The sequence below is a fragment of the Mycteria americana genome, chromosome 9, assembly GCF_035582795.1.
Source record: "Mycteria americana isolate JAX WOST 10 ecotype Jacksonville Zoo and Gardens chromosome 9, USCA_MyAme_1.0, whole genome shotgun sequence".
Lineage (NCBI taxonomy): Eukaryota > Metazoa > Chordata > Aves > Ciconiiformes > Ciconiidae > Mycteria > Mycteria americana.
Window position 1 is genome coordinate 35,839,994 of NC_134373.1, and position 21,762 is coordinate 35,861,755.

General features: G+C 39.5%; 1 protein-coding gene across 24 annotated transcripts in view; it reads right to left on the reverse strand.

The window, feature by feature from the left end:
• NCKAP5 (NCK associated protein 5) overlaps positions 1-21,762 on the reverse strand; it is a 413,976-nt gene that overhangs the window by 2,913 nt on the left and 389,301 nt on the right. For 2 of the 24 annotated variants that reach the window (XR_012777069.1, XR_012777067.1), the window contains one exon: positions 6,478-6,763. The exons of the other annotated variants lie outside the window; for them this stretch is intronic. The gene's annotated coding sequence lies outside the window, so the exon portion shown is untranslated. The remainder of the gene's footprint in view (positions 1-6,477; positions 6,764-21,762) is intronic. 24 annotated transcript variants of the gene reach the window in all.

Genomic DNA, 21,762 nt, shown 5'->3' on the forward strand with positions numbered 1-21,762 from the left:
CCTATTTCATAAGCTAACAATGCCTAGATTAGGTTAGTATTTTTATCAAATGGTTCAAACAAACTTAAGCAAAGCAACAGGAGAGGCTAAGGTCTTAGTAAATGAAAATCTTCTGTTTGGTTCATTAATCTTCAGTCTAAAAGGTTTTAGTGGATGCTATGTAAGATTCTGATTTTAGATGACAAAATTAAGGTCTTCAATATCTGTAATTACAATGTTTTCTGAAATAGAGGAATATAACCCTTGGTAATGGGAACAAACACAAATTTAGGACCCTTCAATATAAATTCTCCACAATTTCAGCTTAAAATGTTCTTCCCTTTCCCCTCATTTAACATACCATACAATATTACTGAAACAGTTGTTCCTCTTCTCTGTAGGCCAGATGAGAAAATTCTCAGACATGGCATCAATAACATACATATTAGCATTTTTTGCTCTTCAGAGTACTAAATCTAAAATACTTTATTATATGACAGACTAAATGATTTTTCTTTGTGTATATTTTTCCCACTTCATAGCTTTTCTTTAGATAAATTGAATGTGGCTGCTTAGCACAGACTTGGGGCTGCAGGAAGTCAATACTGGTGTTAGTAAGGTCTATGATAAAACTTTTATTGATTCAAATGGAGCCAATTTCAGCTCTTGGGTAGGAGGAGCAGAGACACCTAGAGTATTTGCTGCACAGAGCAGTCCAGATGAAGTATCAAAATAAGAGTAGGCTCTTTGGCTGGCTGAAGGATAGCCTTAAACCACAGGACAGCCTGGAGTGACTTCAGTGGTATATTCTGCATATATGTAGTATCAATAATTTATTATACCCTACAAGCACAACCTAGACTACAATCCTACTTTAATCACACCCTAGTTTGTCATTTAATATAAGGCTAACAGTTTATAAAATACATTTGAGAAACTGCAGGGAACAAAAGTATTCTTTACAAATTTTAAGAGAAATAATTGAATCAAATGAAATGGAAGTGATGAATTGAAGTGAAGCCCATCAGTGAAACCCACTGGCAAAAGATACACAGAGTAGTGAACAGTACATCTACAGCACATCAAGAGTTAAAGGAAAAACTAATTCTAAAAGTTGCTGTAGCAAAATTTATTACTAAAATAGAGACAGAATTCAGAAATAAGTTATGGATATTTTTTGGACATACAGTTGTCCTTTTTAGATGTCTTAATGCCCAGTTACATCTTTTTGTAAAAAAAAAAATCTTTTCCTTTCTTTAACACATTACTGCAATAGTATGCAAGTACGCAAAGGTAATGCTCATGCGATGTGGAAAGTAATACTTTGCAGTTTTTCATTTGATGTAGGTGTAATCTGTTTGGCTACAATACACTGTTTCAGACCATCTATTGCTGATTTTATAATCGGGTAAGAATGTGGGATCATCTGGATGGGGCTTTTGGTAGGGAATTAATATCCTAGAACTGTACTCAGATATCAGATGTACAATATGTACAATATGATCTTATCTCACGATTTTATTAGTACAGCTGCACTTAAATATGTTACATTTTCTGTTAAATCATATATGGAATAAAAATATATTTGTGGTTAGAAAGTTAAAATATGATATTCTAGTCCTTGACACGCAGAAGAAAACTCATTCACAGCCTGAGCTCCACGAGCAAAAATAAAGAAAACTTTAAGCAGAGATATTAATGTAAGAATCTGCATAATCAACAAATAATTTTCTCCCACAGTAGCAAAATCATGTACATTCCTAGAGCTGAAAAGTCACTGATAATTTCTCTAACCTTGGTGTGTCAGAACAAATGTTACCCCAAGTTCTCTAAGACTTTTTTCTGTAGTTACTATAGATGCAATTTGGAAAAAATTACCAAAGAGTATTTATTTAGATTCATCCTTAATTAAGTTTCTTATTTTTCATGGCAGTCACAACAGCTGCTAGATAAATCAAAAGGCAAAACCAAAGCAACTATTATTAGAATTTGTTTGATAAATTGTGTATGTGGTTAAGTAGCGTCTTTAGTTTTGTTCATGAAGATTTGTTATTGACTTCAGCAGAGTCACAGATATAACAAAGAACAAGGGTTAGCCCAAAGATGTTAGTATTGTGCATTTTAAAGTAATTAGTTCATTAATGCATTTGAGAGTCACACTAACGTGAATCAGTAGCTTTTCCTGCAGATAGGAACATTTGGCAGCAAATCAGATGCGTTTTGTATCCATGAGAACTGGGTGAGATTTGGTAGTAGTGTAGAGAGCACCTAACCTCGAGGTCATGGGTTCCAATCAAATCTTTCCTATATTAGTAGTGACTTTCTGCACAATGAACAGGTGGTTTTATGACCACAGGAAAAAAAAGGACTAGGTGAGTTTGTTCAGCATTGGTGGAAGAGCTAAGATGGGACCAACAGTACGTGCTTGCTCTCAGACAGGATTCTTCTCAGAAGTAATATTTAAAGCCATTTCAGCTGGAAGGTGTTGACTTTGCTGCTGACTATTCTGCATCTGTTCTATGTATAAATAAGGTGTCTGCTGCATTTGGTGTGGTCACTTATATGTTTTCCTAAGTATTAACTTAAGCGAAAAGATAAAAAGAGGCAATCACAGATTTTGGTCTAAGCAAAAAAAAAAGGCTCAGTACAGAAAAGGACTGTGATTTTCACAGTGCCTCTGTAAAAGCATTGGCCCATCATCCTAAAGCTGATCAATGTATAGCTTGTTTTACTTATACTAACTGTATTTTTGTATAGAAAATCCATACTGTTATAGCCTTAGGGTATGGGGAGCATTTGTTGTTCTACTCTGTGTAAGTGGAGAGCTTCCCACCACTGGTGTTTCTTAGCTAGTCAGTACGGGGTTTCTTAGCTAATCATACCACCTGAGAGCACTGACGAGTTGTCAGAAGAGGAGAAGCTCTATCTGACATAATACAGACATTCATCATGAGTCACATCACTTTGAAATAAAGTCATGAGTCATGAATCAGAATAATGTTTCCTTGTTGGCAACATCCTAAAGGGAATAACTAAAACCCATTAGTGATATAATAAAATCTGGCATGTCACTTCAAGCACAGCAAATTAGGAAAACAAAACTAGCCTGCAGTTACACTGATACATTATAAATAGGTGTTATTTCTACATTAATACATCAAATTAAATTTTTTTAAACTATAAAAATGAGAGATTACATGTGGGTAGAATGCATTTTCAGTGCTGTGTGATCAAGGACCAGTCACAACTGTAGCTGTTCTGAATGCCACAAAGAGTCTGCAGGTCTAATAGAAAGGAGCAGGGAAGGATGGGCTGGTTCATAGGTACAAAGGACCCCACAGCTGGCATGCAGAAAGGATACAACAGCAAGTCCATTTCTTCTATAAGGTAACACACAGAGGCTCTGATTGCCTGGAGGTCAGGCAATGCTTATAAGGCATGCCAGAGCCCAGAATTAGCAATGAACCATTCTGCAGGATAAATGTATTTTCCAGCTGTCTAAGTTTAGTTAACCAGCACTTTAAAGGGCTCAGAATCAGTTACACACAAGAATAAAATGAACTTTATTTATGTCTCTCATGCACTGGGCAATTTAGTTTTTAGATTAACACAAAAGCAAGAAGGGCATTGCTTCAAGTGAAGTATAACTGCAAAACACTATTGGGTAAAAACAACTAAATTGCTATGAGAATTAAATATAGATCAACAAAATCAATACTTAATTGTATAACTCAAGGTCTTTCATTTCAGATCTGATCTCTAATAGGAGATACAAGGTATGTTAACTTTTTATTTTTTTAGTTATTATTTAAAACTTTACTGTGAAGGAAAACAATTTTCTAGATTTTTACCTTTTTAAAAATTGTTAGGTACTTTGTCTGCATATGTTCAAGGTAAACTTGATTCCATAGTGCCACTGTTTCTCATTTTAAATTCAGAGTTTTACTAATTTAGATATCCTCTAGTCCTATAATTGCTTTGTATTTATGACACAATGGGTCTAAGTGGGATATGCAGTTGCAGCATTACATAGGTTGCTTATACATAACCTGTTTATTAGGACATTTTTAATATGTTCACAGCTTCTTGTAAAATAGGTGTATGGACATACAGAGCAGTATTCTGATCAGAGATATACTGGTGTAATCAGAAGTAACTTCCCACTGAATTCAGAGGTGTTACACGACCGGTTTGCAGTAGAAAGGTGTAACGTGAAAAGGGTTGGTTTTGAACTACCGGGTAGTAGCTTTCTATCAGCTAGCCAGGACAGAATGCAATGGTAGACTGTGGAAAATGAACAGTCTCCAGGTCTCATTTAACATCAGGTGGACAGGTAACACTCTGCACTGAAAATAGTTGTACAGTCACATCCAGGAAACTACAAAGGTGAAAGCTGTAACTGCATGACCTCTGCTGTATTACAGCTGAGCTAAAAATGTGACGTTTGAACTTCTCTCTCTTTAAAGCATAACCTTAAATAATAAGTTAAGCCTTGCTCTCCTTTGTATATTGTCAGAAGCTTTCATCTATGTTCTGGGGTGACAGTAAAATAATTTTTGAAATAATGAATCACTTCTCTTTTTTCTACTTGAGCAGAAATCCCACGATTATTTTGCTGTGGCAGACAATGACATTCTCAAAGACACACCATCAGATTTTCAAGATAAACAGTAAATGCCAGTTTCTTTTCTTGGGAAAAAATGCATTGATATGAAGTATTTTTAAGTTCATTAGTCTGCTCAGCAGTTTATAGGAAAGCCATATATACATAGGTACATATCATCCACTTACGGCATTATGGGTAATATAACAATGACAACAGAACCAAAGCTTGCCTACTGTATTTAAGAGTATAACAATCTACAAATATATTTTAGTATCAAAAGGACAGCATTGCTGATGATCCTGAATTGTACACAAGTTACGTTAGAGGAAATAAAGCTGATTAGCATGAACTGTGTATGATTCATAACTGCAGATCTGGACAAAACAGCTATCACTTAATGAATAGGTGACTGAGGAGTTGAGACTTATGTTGTCTACAGCTTAAATTCTTGCATGGTTTAGGAGGTAAAAGATAGTTTAGTGAATTGAGCCTTATGCTTTGAAAAGTGTAATTCTAATAAAATGATGAGATGACTAGGTACATTCAGCATTCTAATGCCAAGAATATAATCCTCATAATTTACAAAGTATATGATTATTTTGTTGATATGACAAGACTGTTTGACCTGATTAGGTATATACTGACCCTCTTTGAACTTTTACGTAATTTAATAAACCAGGATGTTCAGGTCCCAGTTTCCAGGTCAGGTAAATCTAGCTTTTTACCTTCTGCTCAGTTACGAACTGAATGCCCCAAATGTGGTTTTCTTGTAGTGCCTCAGAACGGCCACTGGCTGCATCAACTGTGCACGGACAAAGTTTATTTAAAATGGAACAAGAAAATACAATTCTAAGTGGCAATGCTTTGGAAAATGGTCACAATGCAGGTGCTCAGTCAAGTGTGTTGAGGGGATTTATTAAAAAGAAAAGCAATTAAACATCAGTACTTTCTCCAGAAGGCAAAGCAGGGCCTCACTCTGTTCACATTGGTGGAATCACCAATTTTGCTTTTCACAGAGGGAGTCTACCCACTAAAAGCAATGCTTACTGCAATCAGAGGCTCATCACAAGGCATTAAGGAAGAAATATCCATGGTGAGAAAAGAAGCTGATACTCAAGTTTTTAGAACCTGATAGACTGAAAATGAACAAGACATGCATAGGATACACTTTGCTTTTCAGAGATCCTTTTAGCTCTACTTGTAGAGGGAGTTAGATAACAAAATTGTTCTGATTTTCTAGTGATGGGAAAAAAAATCACAGTGAAAAAAAATTCATACTGAAATATAAGATTGCTGAGAAAGTCACTGAACTCCACTTAACCATTTGAAGTTCAATACTGTTCCTTGGCAGAAATATGTTGAGGGTTATGTTGCCAGTGATAACCTACCGAATCGTACTGGAACTATGCAGTCCTAAGTAACTTCACTGTTTCAGTCTTCATCAGACTGTATTTCACCACACAGCATTTACGTATACAGAGGTTTGTCCTACTGAATGAAAGTAGTTGTCCTTACCTTGATGAAAGTATGGCTGATTGTTTCAATAAAGAAGGGGCTTTATAAAAAAAGGGCTACAATTTAAGCCTAGATTAGAGGTTCGGAGGATTTTTTTTTTTTTTTAAATCAGGATACTTACTCCAAACTGAATCAAGAAGGGGAAAAAAGTATAGTTTAAGAAAAAAATTTTAAATCTAATACAAAATGGAGTTCTTAAAGAGACAGATTCTATCCTACATTAGACGGCAGCAAAAAATTCCTCTCAAACTCAGTAAATACAGGATCGTACTCATACAACATATAATCTCACTGACATTTTCAGTAATCGGGGTCATTTTTCTGTATAGCTGAACTATTCTTAGATTACTGTTCCTAAGTATTAGCTGTGTTCTTACCTGTCTTCATCTTCCACCTTTGGCTTTTTTGAACAAGACTATTTATTTTGGTAATTACAAAGACACTTATCCTCTCACTCTCCAGTGATGTCTGAGTTCCTGGCCTGTAATGTCTGTCTGTCAGTCACCCAGCATACTGATGGAAACGGAATTGCACTTCAAGACTGTACTGCAAATGGTAATTGGTAGTGGGCAATGATTTTCCACACTAGTAATCCTCTCTTTTGAGTACTGGACTAGATTCACTTCAGGTTAGCCTGTGACTATCCAAGGTACATCAGCTGACCTAAGGGCAAAAAGACAGAAGCAGCAGATAGAGAAGGAGCAATGTTATGTGGCGGCATCAAGAGCAAATCAACAGTATGAAGAAACCATGTAGAAATAATTCTCCCAGCTATGAAAATTGGCTTGTTGTATGCACTAAGAGGGCTGCGCTGTCTGCAGGGGAGTTCAAAGAGTATGAATCTCTGCTGGAAGACCTGCAGAGGAAAGAAAGGGAATGTCCCTTCTTACAAGTTTTAAAGATGATTCATAGAGGTCATTTAAACAAAGGAGTGAGCTCCACAGCAAATAGTTTTCTCATTTTTAGCCTTTGAGGAGGACAGTTGGGAAGAGACAAACAATCTTTCCAGACCCATCAGTCTACCTCTGCGTGACTGCACATGTAGCCACTGTGGAGGGAGCCTCCATGTTCTCGTACATGGTGCACACACATCAGAATGATACTTCTTCCAAGCTCTCACCAAGCAGAAATACAGAGGCGATAATTTGCACCTTTGGGAGCAGGGTTTTCTTTATTTGTAAAAAAAATCTGAATTAGCATGCTTAAACCCCACCCCAACAAAATAGTTTATTTTAGGAGCCTGAAGTTGTCATTTTCTTTTCCACTCCAGATTTTAATCAGCTCTCTACATATCAGAGTTTTTTTACCTCTAATGAATCTAACCAAAAACCATTGCCCTTTCTTTCCTCTTTTGTGACACCTGGCCTCTGGAAGGCACTAATGAAACCCACTAGCTGTGTCCTCCTCTATAAGGATGCAGGTACCACCTTCCCTAAGTGAGGGTTACGGGATGTGGCTGGGCAATCATGCCACCTGTTGCACTGGTTAAGTGCTCCTGGAGGCAGCAGAGGAAGAGGCTGTAGCCCAGGTTCTCTTCCCAGTAAACCTGTTGCCGCCTGAACTATGTTCATACTGTTTTCTGACCCTGCGCAATGAGACAACAAAAGTTCCTTTGTAATCAGAGAAAACTGGGACAGGATAGATGCAAATAATGATGCTGGTTACATGACTGCACTTGCCACCTCTTCAGCTGACATTATGATCTGCACAATTTTCAGTACTGATTCAAGCAAAGCATGAATTGCAGAATGGAAACCTATGTTTAAGTCCATCTGCCATCAAATTCTACATAACAGTACAGTTATTTACATGTACTTTCTAAATTTATGCAAACAATTTACCTTTGCTGTAGGGCAGAATATTTTGAGGGACAGAGGAACAACAAGCACAAAAATCTGAGCAAGAGTTTCAGATATAGGCTGCAGAACCAAATTAAAGTAGAAGGATAAAACCTCTCTTGCAATTTTTAGTTCATTTCAGTACACCAAGTTGTATCAATAAAGAGCCCATAGTATAAGTCAGCTAGAAAATAAATGCTATGAAGGATGTTCCATTTTATGTTGTTTGAATTTGATTAGTGATTAGTCTTGGCGGTTAAACCACATGGGAACAGTAATCAAGGTTTCTCTACTGCAGTTCTGTAACAACTGGAAAACACTGTTGGCTCATGTCCTATACCATGATGGGATATTAACCTAAAATCTAATTAATCTATGAATGAATTACGGTTCTAGAAACATACTATATTATAATCAATTTTAAGTGAGTTCCTAACAGAAGATAAGATGAAGAAAAAGCTGTAAAATTACCAGAGGTTGATAAATTCTGTTTACTATGACTGATGATTTTTATGGAGGATAATTTTACAATCCATCAAACTTTTGTCAGTTCAAGAATCATGCTGCCAAACGTATGCAGTAAATTAATTTTTAAATTTACATATTTATTAAAAATCTTATTGAAAACAGCAGGAAGTAAGCCTTGTTTGAATAATAAAATAACTTGTTATTCTGCTGGAAAGAAAACAAAAAAAAACAACCAACCTTCTATTAAGATGATTTTATAGTAAGGCAATAATTATAAACAGCTACATGAATTAGTTAACCAAACAATGTATTAAATAGCTAACCCAAAATTAATCAAGAATTAAAAAAACTGTTGGAAGATAATCAAGTAAAAAATGTAATTTAAAAGCTGAGAAATTAATGGTTGAGTTTCGGATGTGCTTGAGGACATGTTTGTTAACTCAGGCCCATTGGCAGGAGCTCCCGGATTCCCTATGAAAGCATGGGGAGCTGCAGGTGTCTGCCTGCGTGGCTTCCCCACTCAAGGTGCTGAAGAGGAAAGGAGCATTAGCAATCTTCTTGTGCACGTGGCCACAGGAATGTGCCCAGTGTGATGTGCTGCAGGCTCAGGAAATCATTCTGTGACCCAAGCCTATGTTTATTCTCACAGAACAGAAGTCCACTGTAAGAAGGCATTACAGCTGCACCCTGGGCGCCTCCCGCTAAAAGCTGAACAAGAACCATAGAAACATGTGCTGAACAAGGGAATAAGCAGAGACAACAAAGGAGTAAAGACCATGGCACGTTGTAGGATGTGGCATAACCCATGAGGAGAGCAAGAACTACTTCCCCACCATTTATACAAGGATGGATGAAGAAGTGTGCCAAAATGGTGGAACTGGGAAGCATGGTGATATGATCGGAGGCAAGGCACCTCAGAGACCAGCCGAGCAGAATTCTTGGCTGTGTCTGCTTGCAAAGGCCTCATTTCAATGTTACCCATCGGTCATGTTACAAAGATTTTCTGCTTCACCTTTGATGTATTACTCCACTGCTGTGATTCCTGTGCTGTCCATATCCCACAGACATGCTCCTGGTATCAAAAAAGCACCAGAGCCAGGTCTCATGTCCTCATTGTTTCCTTTCCTGGTCTCACCTCCACAATTCCTGCAGTTTTCTTTGACCACTACCACCGCTGGGGCCAGCCATTCACACTCCTAAAATGCCTACTTTGCGTATACAAAATACATAAGCCATCCTGCCTGCATCCATCAGAAACAAGACTTACGTTAACTATAACAATTGTGCTTCCTCACTCAGCCCTCTCACTTGTCTCATGAGAGACCAGGGTCAAGGAACAGGCCTTCTCTTTTGATTTATGGATTATGGAGTACCTGGTGTATGTTCAAATACTGCAGTATGCCTGGTACCTGAGAGAATCCGTGTCGTCTGGGGCATCTGCCAGGGTTCCCAGGAGAAAGCACTGTGCCTGTGCTTGTGGTGACAACACCGAGAACACAAACAGGCTAAGATTAGATTTAATAATTTAGCCAGTGGACTAAAATATATCTTGATGGAAAAAAATACAGATTGTAACTAATCTCATATTTACCAGACAACTCAAGGATACAGTCCTGGGCTGTGACTCGGTAACCGTGTGGATTAATGCAAAAGGAAATGAGAGAGATAGGGCTACATGCAGGGAATAGGCAATTCATGTCATAAATGCAGATTGTAGATGATACTCCTTTGCCCAGCTCTAAAGGATGATCAAAAAGAAACACTGTGAATTAAGCAGAATAATGCTGGGCACCAAGATGACCACTGCTGGAGATACAGATGGAAGTTCCTACAGCCAGGAGATTTATGAAGTGTTCAACTTGCCTCCTCACAAAATTAAAGCAGTGATACACATTTTGATTAATACACATATCATTTGGCTGTGATCCAAGGGGAATTTTAGTTAATTTATGGGTTTAGATTTGTTTCCTTCATCTTTTAGATACAAGTACATCTGTTTCTGGTCATGAGAACCTCTATCCTACTTTGTGGTTCAGCCAGGCATACAAAATGTCTCTCAGTTGGATCTGGTAGGAGGCATTAGTGGTTGCAAACTCTCTGTGAGGGGCACAGCCTCAAAACAGAAAGAAGTCATGGACAAGTGTGCTGGACAGACCTTTGCCTTTCTGCCTTTCCCTTCCCTGGACACCAGCAACGTTCAGGTTAAGCAGCTAACAGGATCTAAAAGGCTGGTAAACATTTGTGCCGAGTCCACCTGGGCTATAAAAGTTCCCTCTTAGAATGTGAGGTGTTTCTTTGACAAGGCTTTGGAGGCTTTGTCAGAGAAAGGAAGCACAGTAAAAATATATATTGGGAACCCCGGTTCTGTCAGGTCTGAATGCCCTATTTGGCTGTGAGAACACCTTTGTTGGGAATGATCAAAGAAGGAATTTGGTGTGAGGAACCAGGATAGACTCTTGTTCCCACAGTGGGCTTCCTGCAGTGACAGAATAATGTAGTATTTTTTGTATTGATTTTGCTACAATTTGTGTATAAATAAAGAAATGTGTATGTGAAGTGATAGCCAGCCACATGAATGGATTTGTTGGACAAATGCTTTAGAAGATTTATTGGCCTTAGCAATACAGAAGTGTTACTGCAGTATTAACGCTGCAAACTGTTTGAGATACTGGTAATACAGAACATGTTCCTATGCCTAAAACACGTATTATAATATTGTTAATATAATAGGCCACTAGGAGGACTAAAATACAACTGGAATTCGTGCAGACACACTGTAGAGCCAACATGCACTCATTTTTTGAATGACCAAAGATGATACAAACAGGAAACTTGGATAAAAATACAGAATAAAGCAGTTCCCAGGCCCTATTAGCGAATGAATAATTTGAAAAGTGTTGCTAAAAATGAACAGGCATTTGATATTGACTGGAATACAAAAAAAATCTTTGAAGTGTTGATTTCTTCGATATTTTAGATTATTCAGGATTCAAATACTTGTAAGAATGGAATAAAAATTTCCTCTGTGTGCAGATGCTGTTAGGAGCCCTGTATGGACAGCAGGACTGCTGAAGGCGGTGTAGTTCTGTTCATGCAAAACTCTTTGCAGGATCACGGTGTGAAATTGCTTCTGACATTCTGAAAATTCCCCAGCAGAGGGGTGATGGGTTTGTGGTTAGTCCTTGTTGTGCAAGATCCAATCTTGAGTAAGAATGCTTGATGAGAATATTAAGTGATAATGATTATTTGCTCAGCACTGCTATGGGGCCTTCAACGCCCACAAAGCAGCCTGCTAACAGTACTGGACTAAATTCTGAATGCAGCTGGAAGGTAATATTTATATTGTTTATTTAAAAATGGGGAATTTAATAGCAAGAGAGGTTTAGCAGTTTGGACAGTCAGCCAGAACATCACCCTGATCTCCACGGTCCTGCACTCTTAACTGCTAAGCTTTTTGTCACTATTTGAATATTTATTTTTTAATTTGCAGGCAGAAAATTCTCTGTGGAAAGACAGAGGCCTGTATCGTTCTCCTCACTAGAGAGCATCTGACATGCTCTTCAACATACAGGACCTGGCATTTTATCCGGTGTATGTGGTAGTTAATCAAATGTTTTGCACTGACTTCAGTAGACTTTGGATCAGACTCTTGATGCATTAGAGAGATAAATTATTTAACTTACTGAGTTCCCCTAGAAACAAAATATTGAGCTGCAAACAAAGCTAACAAACACCAAATGGGATACCATCTGCTGCAATGAACAGAACATGACCAGTTTCCCCCATGCTTGAGATTCTTCCAAAATACAATCTGAAATAGGTTTGTTAAACTCCCAACTGTCTCACAAAATTGGCTTAGCACAGGTTAGCAAATGCTAATGCCACCAGCAACAGCAAGCCAGACTCTGATACATCAATTGGAGTTGTCTGTGATTTTATTTCTATTGGACTGCCCTGCGTAAAAGCTCAGGGGTTCTTTGCTATCCAGAGCTTATGGAGCCTATGGAGATGTTTCTGTTTGTTCCCTGTGTCCTATGGCCTATGGACACCGAGTAGTTTCTGTCCCTGAGTAAATATGATTAGTAATTAGCTATACAATGATGCACTCATAAATCTGGATTCTTCTATCCTTTGACATCTAGACCCCATGCCTTACAACCTTCCGAAGGAAAGGATATGGAGACAAAAGAAGCTCTGTCTCCCACAGGAATGGCAGGAGATAACTGAAATCCCAAGTCCAGAGCATTCCCTACTTGGTATCGAAGTTTCTGGCTGTGATGGAGAACGTGTGGGTTCCCAAACACTTTCACAGGGACAGAAGGGCACTGCTGAGCTAAATGCAGTGCATGTCACACTAGTGGGTGCCATCAACATTAGTTCCCTTTCCACTTAGAAAACATACTAATTGAGCAACCAAGTAGTTTTTATGTAATGTGAGGAAAAAACCCAATAGTATTTGCCCTGTGGAACAAGACAAGAAGATAAATGTCTTCATACCTAAATTTCCTACACAGCCAGACACTTCATCTTCTAGTATCACCACTACAAGTGATGAAACTACCATGAGCAAACAGAACCTCTGAAGACTAGTCCATGTTTAGCAGTTAACCGGAAAGGCTCCAGCTCTCCACATTACGCAGCTCTTTTACATGGTGACTGCTGTTCTTTGGCTTGCTCTGCTGCCTCTGTTTTCATCACTGTGCTACTAATGATGTCATAATACAGATTCTATGTTTTTACAATGGATTTTACTTACAGAAATGCTGTATTATAAATGTTGAACTCTCTGGTCCCCTGGCTTGTTATAGTGGTTCTCAGAAACATGAAAAGAAAGGATGATGTTCCAATAATAGTAATAATAAAAATATTTTGTAGTATTATATAGATGATAGTTTTAGCATTTTCCAGTTGCTCATACTCCAGTGGCATGGAAAATGCAATAAAGAAATGGGTTTAAAAGTACAAAGAGTTTCATTATGATATGAACTGTAACATTGGAGGACCAGATTAAAAAATACAGAGTATTTGGCCTTCCTTTTAACTCAGGGGAAAATGCTTTCTGAGGTTCCCTGACATTGCCCACAGAGCCAACATACAGAAGTAGGATGCTACAGATCAAAATTCTGCCAGACAGAGGGAGAATATCTAAACCAATTTTCAAGCACCTGTATGAACACCATGAGTCTCACAGGATCCAAATATGTGAATGTCAGAGCCATCAGCAATTGCTGCAGATTTTGAGAACTGGGTAGCTGAAGTGTCTAAATATGAATTTAGGCACAGCCATTAGGAAATGAAGCTTGAAAAAAACTGGCCTATATTTTTACTGATTAGGGGCCACAAGTAAGACTGCAGTTCTTTCAACAGCGATCAGGAAGTGTGTGCTGGCGCCTTAGCTACTTCTATTCCTTCGTTTCAGGCATTGTCTAAAAAGCTCTTACATTTCAAATCTGTTTTGCATCTCAGTACATGCGTTACCCACAAGTTTCCAATCTGGTAACTTTTCTGTGGATACAGTGTCTTGGTGAAGTTTAGACACTCCTGTTGTAAGAAATATCATAGACTTACTGCATGATTAACATTTTAATTTTATAATGCTCAGCAATATAATATATTAATATTTAATTTTTTCATTCCCACCCACTTCCACTTTACTCTTCATCCACCCAAATCCATCCCATAATGCAATCATCAGGCACCATCAACATGAGTTCACAAACAGGAAGTCCTGTTTAACTAATTTGATGTCCTTCTAGGATAAGGTCACCCGCCTAGTGGATGAAGGGAAGGCAGTGGATACAGTTTTTCTGGATTTTAGTAAGGCTTTCGATACTGTCCCTCACAGCATCTTTCTGGACAAGTTGCCCAACTGTGAGATGAGCGGGTTCATGGTGCGCTGGGTGAAGAACTGGCTGAAGGGCAGAGCTCAAAGGGTTGTAGTGAATGGGGCTACCTCTGGCTGGCGACTGGTGACCAGCGGTGTTCCTCAGGGTTCAATTCTAGGGCCAGTCCTGTTCCATATATTTATCATCAATCTGGATGCAGGAGTTGAATGCACCATTAGCAAGTTTGCTGATGATACCAAACTGTGAGGTGCTGTTGACTATCTTGAGGGACAAGAGGCCTTGCAGAGGGAACTAGATAGATTGGAGCATTGGGCTATGATTAATGGGATGAGATTTAACAAGTCCAAATGCCGGATTCTGCACCTAGGACGGAGTAATGCCAGGCACAAGTATAAATTGGGAGAGGAGCGGCTGGAGAGCAGCCCTACAGAAAGCGATCTGGGCGTGCTGGTCAACAGCAGGCTCAATATGAGTCAGCAGTGTGCCCTGGCAGCCAAGAGGGCAAACCGCATCCTGGGGTGCATCAAACACAGCATAACCAGCCGGTCAAAAGAAATTATTATCCCACTGTATTCAGCGTTGGTGCGGCCTCACCTTGAATACTGTGTGCAGTTCTGGGCCCCACAACTTAAGAAGGACGTGAAGGTCCTTGAATGCATCCAGAGGAGGGCAACAAAGCTGGTGAAAGGGCTGGAAGGAGTGTCCTGTGAGGAGCGGCTGAGGACTCTGGGTTTGTCTAGTTTGGAGAAAAGGAGGCTGAGGGGCGACCTCATTGCTCTCCACAGCTTCCTGAGGAGGGGAAGAGGAGAGGGAGGTGCTGATCTCTTCTCCCTGGTATCCAGTGATAGGACACGTGGAAATGGTTCAAAGCTGTGCCAGGGGAGGTTTAGAGTGGACATTAGGAAGCATTTCTTTACTGAGAGGGTGGTCAAACACTGGAACAGGCTTCCTAGAGAGGTGGTCGATGCCCCAAGCCTGTCAGCATTTAAGAGGCATTTGGACAATGCCCTTAACAACATGCTTTAACTTGGTCAGCCCTGAACTGGTCAGACAGTTGGACTAGATGATCATCCCTTCCAACTGAAAGAGTTCTATTCTATTCTATTCTATTCTATTCTATTCTATTCTATTCTGTTCTGTTCTGTTCTGTTCTGTTCTGTTCTGTTCTAGTGCTGAATAGAAATTGAATAGCAATTCCAGCTTGCAAGCAATCTTAGGTCTTGTTTTAGAGTACAGCTTTTTATAGTATGTAAAAGTTTTAGTGACCTCTATTAATGATCAGGCAAAGAATGGAATAATCCAGAGAAGGCGGCACTAATGGGAGCGGAGCTATCGGGATGTGTCTCAGTCATTGATGGATTGATGGGCAGTTCAGGCTGGGAGGACTCTGACATGTCCTATGAAAACTTGTATCATTCTTCTTAGCCTTTGTGAAACATAATTAAACATTTAAATTACATAGCTATATCTTAAAAACTTCCCAAACTTCCCTGTGTCACTTTATTGCTAATAAGCCTGCTAAACTCCATGTTTGTTTCTCCTACCAAATACAAATATTACTTTCAATGAAAATAACATGGATGCTGCACAAGGCCTGGAATTCAGGTACCAGGGCCTAAAAATACAGTAAGAAATAAAATATTTCACTTTGGGACTTGCTATAAATTAGAGTGTTTGAGTTCATAAAAAAATATTTAACCAATATTTTTCTTAAGGATTTAGACAATCTGTGTGTCATATTGCACAAAATCCAGTATAACTTCTCATTTAAATAAAAGGTGAATCACTTTTGGGAGATGAAAACAGCTTGTGGAACAAACTATAAACACCTGGGAATTATTTCAGTATGATTTTTGCAGATATTTGACATAAAATTTGCCATCTTTTCAAAGAGTATGTTGATTAGGATATTATTGTCTGTGTACATATGAAAAGAAAAAGCATCCTCTTAAAAAAAGAAATAGCTTACTAATATTTGCAGCATACTGCCACAGTTCCTGCTACCATCAGCTGTGTAACTTATTCTTCATGTATTCTGCTCAGAACAGAACTCTCACACTAAAAGATCAGTCATTTCCTACCCTTCCCTGCATGATGTTTGAGTGCTTTATGCAAAACATATCACTGTTATAGATGGGGAAGGCAAGTTTCAGCTGGAAAAACAATTCACAAAAATATTAGAGCATTATTCATCTCATTTAACTCTGCTAATCAGATGCTCCTCTTGGAGTCAAAATATTTTCCAGTTTCAGAAAACAAACAGCTCACTGAATACCTCTCTGCCCTACTGCTCTTATCTTGATTGAGTCAATCCAATATTTATTGTATCCAATTTATTTTTTAGCTTTTTCTTTTATTACTAATATCATTTCTACCATTACAACAATTACACTATCTCACAAGCTTACTAATATTTATCATTTGTTGCTGTTAATGTGCCCTGAATTCCATTTTGGCCTACAGTATTATTATAATATTCCAATTCAACACAGAGGGAAATGAAAGCTAAAGCTTTATTTCCAAAGATGGAGGACTGAAGAGTGTCTGGTTGCAAATGGCAGAAACATTAGTGCACTTTGGGCGAAGCTGCAAATCACACCAGCTCCATCTGTCAAACCTTTGAAAAACAGCTCAGAACATTTTCCACTCAGGGAAATCATTAGCAAATGATACTTTGATTCAATATGTACTTTTGGTTCTTATTAGACTAAAGGATCTACCTACTTACACCTAAGAGCCACAGTGTCTATTAAATCCTAATGTAATCTTCAGTTATATAGGCAAATAGACATTATAGTGCTCAGGGTGTATCCGCAAGGCACGGTGCAGTGTGATGCGAAGATACCGGTGAGCAAGCTGGGTGGGCTGGGACCAAATGCAGTGGGCTCTTATCAACACTCCGCTTATTTCAGCTACCCAGCCCTGCTGAGAAATAGCCTGGAGTAACCAGGCCATAAGGAGCTGCGCTAACACTGTGCCCAAGCAGGCTCACTGTAAATTAGCTCTGTACAGCTCTGCGTTGCTCTGGGCGTTCCTACACGAGCAGTTTTGGACCGTTTCTCTGGGGACTCCAGCAAATGAACTGCAGGACTTTTTGCGACATCTGGGCCAGTGTGTAATGTGGTTATGCAGCTCCTACATGCTGAAAAGACAAGGTTCTCTCTGTCATTTGAAATTACTTGCTGAGATGGTGGGTTATGGGGTTTCTGCTCCAGTGGTCAGGTTATTCCACTCAAAAAAGGGCAAAGTTCTTCCCTCCTTACAGTGCCAAAAGAGTTCTGTTCAGTGAGCACAACACTCCAGCTGTGGCCACAGGACAGTTCAGTGTGTTGCCTTAAATCAGGCAAGCCCACACATCTGCATCTGGCACTTGGCAAACCACATAGGCACACTTCACTCGGTGCTGTGAGTTATTTGGGGATTTAGCGTTACATGACACTGTGCCATAGGCACTAGAACTGCACCTACACGCCAGTAACACTTCAAGTCCTCAACTCTCCTCCCGTAGCTACAGCTTTTTACTTCCTCTGTGTCTTCTCTCAGACTCACATCCAAACTATTCTCCTGCTAGCCTTGCACACCATGTGTTTTAAATGCCACACAGCCTGCTGTACTATGCCAAAGACTTTCTGTCCCTCACCAATACCCAAATACTCTTTTAAAACACTGTGCTAAAAGATATTTGAGTTAAAATGTTGCCACCTACCCGTCCCCATAAATACACTAACCAAACATAAAATAGAACTTTTACACCAGCTGGAGGGCTAGTCAGAATGTGATTTGGTGGCACAGTACTAAAACTACTGAGTCCATTAGTGCTAGAAGCAGAACTCTATCAGCAGATAACAGCTTCCATTTTTTTTAGGGTATGTTTTTCCTAAAAATATCCCTTGCATACCATTAAAAAAGTTATTTTCTCTGGCGGACTCTGCCTTCCAAATGTCATTTTGCCTTGCCAAAGCCTTTTAAAAACTTAAAAAAGTTACGGAGAATGTTATCATCCTCCTTGCTGAGCTGCTCTCCATTGCATGATTTTTTACTAAAACTCTCAGCAGTGTAAGAAGCCTCAGTTGTTTCACCTAGAAGGCACAGGGAGAGAAATGAGTCTCTGTATAACTGCAGCTTTTTATTGTTGCCAAGCTAGTTCCTCAGGCTAACTGTAAGAATGTTCTTCCACACTACACAACATTTCTTTTAAGTGATACACGGCAAGTGAGACTTTGGTCCCAGGAGACTGCCTAGCAGTCTTCAAATTGCTTGTTTTGCTGTCTCTTCACTTTACTTTTTGGAGGCAACTTTGATGGCAAGATACTAGAAACAATAAGACCTGATTAGGAATATAAGGCTCGGTAGCAGATCTTGGAATGTGAACTTGCCCTATGGAGGGGAAAAAAACCATGCAGAGACGTGGGATTTGTTGATGTCTGGAGACATCCTAGCCTATTTCTAATTTCACATTTCCCCACATGAGTTGAATCAGACTTGAGGCTAGAAAAAATATTTTTAATTCTGTACTACTCCCATGGGTGGTATGGAAAAAATCTGTTTTCTTATCAGATCACGCTCCTGTGGTTTTTGTCACTTTTGTTGTCAAATACTCCTATAAAATTCCCCTGACGATAGATCTTACATCAACTTGGGTAATTACTCAGACAGTCTTTGCTTTGACAGAACAAGTATTGCATCATTCATCTGAGAATCAAAAACCTTTGATTAAATAGAAAGGAAGTTTCGCAGCCCCAAGCCTGTCAGTGGGTAAATTCTATTGCGACAACTTTGACAAATGGAAACGTGTAGCTTAAAGACCCCCACACATACCATGTTTAGGGAATGGGGCGGGGGGTGGTACTGAGTGGCTACTTCAGTAGTGCAGCCCATGGCCAGTAAGGCCTCGTGCGAGCGCTCTCGGTGACCTCCCCGAGGTGGCAGCAGACAAACACAACCTTGCCCGGCAGCACCAGCTCTGGAGGCAGAGCCTCCAGGGCAGAGCCTCCAGGGCAGCTCTGAGCAAGCACGCGCACGAGGCAAGCGAGCTCAGGGACAGCCTATCTTCAGCTGGGCCACTTTGGGGCTGCCATGACTGGACTGCACTCCGACCCGAGTGGGCACGTCTGTGTGGCTTTACACCACCGTGAGACTTCTGGCTTGGGTCCTAGCCAATTCGAGCACAGTGCTCAGAACATGCTCCTTTTCTTTGGGTGAGGTAGTTAGATCTGCTTTCAAAATAGAGGTGATGAGTCCTAGATGGACATATAATTCTGCTGGGTAGTTTACTTTCCCTTTGTAACACTGCCCTTTATAAAACTGTTGCTGGATCTTCTATATACGCCCTGTGCTAACATGATGTGAGTTTTGAAGATCTAATACACAAGCTTAAATACAGTAAACGTTATTTTCAGGTTTTGTGACAGGGAGGATGAACGGATATCTGATCCTGACTGAATTAGAACGGATGGTTCTAGGCTGGCATTACCTAATGTCTACATTAATAGACCAGCTCCCTAAACATATGCAATGATTTGATACACTAATTCATTACACGAAAGAAAAGCATTGATCTTAAAACACAAAAGACGGGTGAATGAGTCTGCAGACTTATTCTCCATCTACAAATTGTACAGTGGCAGTATCTTCCTTGACATCTTAGGTTCATCAGGCCTAGGAAAGGAAATATAACTGATTCCCTCTTCACCTCATCATCTTCCTCTCTCTTAAGCCTGGCAAGGAAAATAGCAAAGAAGAGGTGAGGTTTCTGTGCTTGATACACAGTAAACTGAATTATAAAATCAGTACACAGAAATCCATAATCAACTAATTCCTGGATTTGATCCAGCCCATCTAGATACTTTTTCTTATTGACAAGGGACCCCTTCTATCTTCTATTACTTTCTAGTACAAAAATTAGTAAGAGTTGTTTCAAATTCTGTATTTGCAGTAACACATACATTGTACAAAACAAGCTAAGACCGAGGTCATCTAGAGCATTTGCTGTTTTCTTTCTCGTTGTAACATGAGATAGGTATTGCTGTCCCTAATTTACAGACAGTGAAACTGAGATCCTGAGACCAAGCAACTAGCCAAATATCACGCAGTGCTGCCCCAGCTGCAGGAACTCTTGTTATTATGAAAGTATAAGCAAGATAATTATTTAGTGCTCACCTGAGGGTGCACTGAGATGCAGTTTCACTCTCTAAAATACAAATGGTAGCTACAATAGCTGCTTTTTAGTAGTTCCCCACAGAGGAAAGCTTGGGGCAATGTTAATCTTGCTAACTTTGCGTTGAAAGTTTGGTACTCAGTATAAGCTAGCTGCGTAGGCTTCCGTTCTCTGGTCAAGTCAAGGAAGCAAGCAGTTCCACAGGTCAGTACCTCCTTCCCACTTCAAACTCTTAGGATGCAGCTCTTCCCAACTGCTAATTGGACCCAAATCATTATCTTAGGCTTTTTCACATGTGATAAGCAGAATCCCTCCCTAAGCATATCTGATAATGTGAAAAAAATCAGTTCTCTGTGAAAGCAGAGTGCACATGGTCTCCCTGGAACTACTTCAGACATTTAAATATGGAGAGTGTCTTTTAAGAGGGGCTCCATTTAAGAGCCTAAGAGCTTCTCTCTTTCAGAGAGAATAAGGCACCTTCAGAAAGTGACTCAGAGAAACCAGATCAGGCACATAAACTTTGCTGGCATGTTCTCCAAGAGCTGCCTAAATAAGTGAACAGTGCAAAATGCCCAGTGTGCTGCCAATTCATACCCTAGCTCAAGACTTACTGATCTCTGTAGGAGATGAGATGCAAGCAGAAGGAGCTCATGCCTTTCTTTGTTTTCCCCTTACTCATGTTTAGTGTAGCCTGCAGAGGTGTCTAGGCTGTTTTAACTATTGCTGTAATTCAGGAATGCCGGAACATCCTCTATAGTATCAGCTTAATGCTCTGGGATCCTTGGGGATGGCAAGTCTTGTGCAATTACCAAACTTTCTCATTCTTGTTTCTAGACCTTTTGTGGATATCCCTCTCCGTTAATACAATGCATTAGAAGGCTTGTGAGCACAATGAGTCAATCATATAGCATTAACTCCCAATCAGCTTACTCAGCTGTAAAAAACCTTGAGTTTATCTGGGAATGCCGCCATGTCAGTCCCATTTGTAAGTGCAGCCAAAGCAGCAGCAACTTCTCTAATTTTTCCTTTTCCTGTATTTGCCAGCAAGCTCTAATATCTACTTGAATTGCAAGACACGGTGATTTGAGCATTTGATCTCCTTCATGAATCATCTGTACAAGACATACAAACTCTGCCGTGTTGAATAAGACCATAACTTCACATTGCACATACAAGCCTCTTTTGTTAAATGAGCCCCCTCGTTAAATTGCTGATGTAGTTAACATTGTAACTGTGCCAGAAATGTCAGATTTCTCATGTATGTCATCACAACTGAGGGAAAACAGGAGGATTTAGAAACTTGTGATGGGTACCAACCCCTTCCATAATGGATCTTTTCTTTAAAGTGCTCAT